General features: G+C 38.1%; 1 protein-coding gene across 1 annotated transcript in view; it reads right to left on the bottom strand.

Moving 5' to 3' along the window:
* Positions 1 to 907: 907 nt before the first annotated feature.
* The window catches only part of sntb2 (syntrophin, beta 2), a 24,739-nt gene continuing 22,600 nt past the window's right edge, over positions 908 to 3,046 (bottom strand). The window contains exon 7 of the mRNA XM_056281262.1: positions 908 to 3,046. This exon is cut by the window's right edge and continues 139 nt beyond it. The gene's annotated coding sequence lies outside the window, so the exon portion shown is untranslated.

Here is a 3,046-nt window from a genome sequence, read left to right as displayed (position 1 = left end):
ACATTGATGTCACGTGACAAATAAAGACCATTTCTTCTGATGTACTGTAGCTCTTTTTTCTTCTTTTAGAAGAACAATGTTCAGGTCAGGTTTTGCAGTTCAATGACCTAGGCCTACTTGGGGACTCTTTTACCAGCGGGGGTCACATATTTCAGACTATAAACCTTTTCCATACATAAAGCATTGCTGCAAATGCTTGCAAGTTTTGTTACAGCCTTGTTGTGTGTGTTTGTAATGGGACTGGGAGCACCTTGAAATCTTTGCACCACTTCCACTTTTTCATACTTTAAACTACAGAAACCATTCAACAATCAAACTATTTATGTCTTTAGCACATTATGGCAAATTTTTCAGTTTTTTATACCTTAAAAACTTAAAATATTCAGCCATTTCACATTTCAGTTCCCAGGTATTTCAGGTAGGCTAGTGACTTTCTGACATTTCCTATTTATCCATTTTCAGCAATGCTTTCGCGATTTATTTCCGCAGCTCAGCATTCACACACTTTTTCTGTGGAAAAGCATTTTTCTAGTTGAACATTGCGTTCTATTAATTTCTATGAAAATCAACTTGCTTGAGACAGATCAGTATCCATCACGGCGAACTTTTTTTTTTTTTTGCTTTTTGTTGAGGGGGGGGTGTCAGACCTACGTTATATTTTGAGTATAATGGTGACTAAGTGATGCATACCTCAAGCATGTTTCAAGTCTGCTAGTTTTCATATCTGAAGGGTAAGGAAACTCATTCAAAAAATAAAACTAAAACACCGTGGTGTGGTAAAGTCATGAAAACGATAGTTATGCAAAATATGCACAATTTGTGGTAAATGGTATTAAAAAATGCAAACACAAATCAAAACTGGTGAATTATTTTCCCCAAGGCTCCCAACCAACCACACCAGTTATTTTTTAACAGTTTTATTTGTGTATATTTACATTTTAGGTTATTACATTGCTATCGTACATTGTATATTGTATCTTTGAGAGCAACCTTCGTAGGAAGTCTAAAATACTTTGCTTATAACAGGTTTTGCAGCAGCATTTATGCATTTTGTGATTTTTCTGCTAAATGATTGTGTTGGACGCAAGCTGCCACAGATATTAACTTTGGTTCATAAAAACTCTTTTTGACGCATGCCTTGCATAGACAGGAAAGCCACAATTTCAAAATACCTTAAAACCTCAAGAGACGAAATCCTTTTTCTCACAGTTGTGTTAGACTGTCTGAATTAGTGGATAAGATGCATACATTCACAAGTTTGAAGAGATTTTGATGGCGTGGCACCCCATGCTAATAATGTCTGACAGTTTATAGCTCAACGAGACCTGACCAACATCAACATACTTGGATCTCTACAGTGACTCCTCAAAGAGATAACGGAGTCGACAAAAACTGTTGTGTTTGATCTTTAAAACATCCCCCAAACATCCTTAGACATTGACTCTTAAAAAAGTAAAAGGTACGACAAGGCAATCAGGAGCGAGTAGGCATCCTCTAAACTCCTCTGTTATTAGCATCCTTTTGTGTGTGTGTGTGTGTGTGTGTGTTGGGGGGGTGTCACAAGATACAGGGAGTCTAAGCCCCTGGGGACTTTATCTCATTATAGACATAAGTAGCTATAACTACTCTCATCATGGCGGCTGACACACCTGAAACAGGACTGTGGGATATATTTTGTCCCAGGACATTGTTGTGTATTGTCATTCACCTGTTTTGGGGAATGTAAAGTGACTGTAAAGGCCTCTCGGGGGTATGACAGTGATTCGGGGCTATGCAAATAAAACTGACCTGACAGGACGAAACTGAGAGAATACCACCCCAGCGGGCTTTGACAGGAATGGTGAGAAAAGACTTTTTTTCCCCCCTGGCAAAGTGGAATGTAGAAGAGAGGAACTCTGGGTAGTACAGAGGAAGGATGACGTGGATGGATATGCAGCCATTTCATACATCTGATCTGATGCACAGTTGATTTTAAGCTCATTATCGGGAGGTAACGAAATGGTACATGCATACAAAACAAACAAAAGTAACATGGTTTACGATAAAATAAAAACAGTAACAGTACGTAAGGATAATACTATTGTTGTGCACATTCAAAGCTTACAGAGACTCAAATTTTCTATTATTGTGTGAAAAAAGCAAACGTTAATAAAAAGAGCATTTTTAACTACATGTAAAAAGGCACAGTTGGCAATCCTGATTATAACAGTAGTTTGAGATAATGTGCTAACAGGTGAGTCTTTCGGACAACAGGCACACTACCAAGCCAACACATACATGTAGTATTAAAACCCACACACGAGCACACTAAAAAAATTTGTGCTCCCCTGAAAATACACAAGCTCTTTCATGCAAACAAGCATAAACATACACACTACGCCCCTTTCACCATTCACTCAGCCTCAACACGGGAGTTCAATTAATTGCATGCTAACTCTAAAACAGTAAACACATACACAGCCTCTCTCTCTCTCCTTCTCTCTAACACATGCCTTTACCACAGAAGTAAAACAAGTACATGAAAAGAGCCCAAAGTACATTGGAAGGCTGTAATGGAATGATAGGCATAGAGTAAAAAGAGGGTACTATGCATCTATTTTTACTGCATTTGAAATGTCAAAATATCCTTCCTTTCTTATATACTTTGCAGTGACACTTCACTTGAAGTGCATTGTGATAAAGCACATTATGGCCTATTTGCATTTTCTTCTTAAATTAGAATCACATTTGATGATTCAAGCACTAACACTTGATATCTGATATGACTAATTCTAATGATCATAATGGATCAATAATATAATTAAAACATGCCCAGACTGCCTTATTATACCCTATGAGCTGCACATCAAGTGAAGTGTCATTTGTTCTTTTCTTGGACCTTGCATAAAACAGTCTATGAGGAAGGCCAAGGAGAAGTTGTAATAGTGGGCGCCCTTGGGTGTCAACCTGGGCTCAGCACCACTGCTGCCCTTTTGAACCTCAACCATGAATGAATAAACTGCAGCATTGACCCCATATTAAAATTTCATGGAGCTACTTCAGCCTT

This window comes from Lampris incognitus, chromosome 6, assembly GCF_029633865.1.
Source record: "Lampris incognitus isolate fLamInc1 chromosome 6, fLamInc1.hap2, whole genome shotgun sequence".
Lineage (NCBI taxonomy): Eukaryota > Metazoa > Chordata > Actinopteri > Lampriformes > Lampridae > Lampris > Lampris incognitus.
This window is presented reverse-complemented; position numbering and strand designations above follow the sequence as displayed.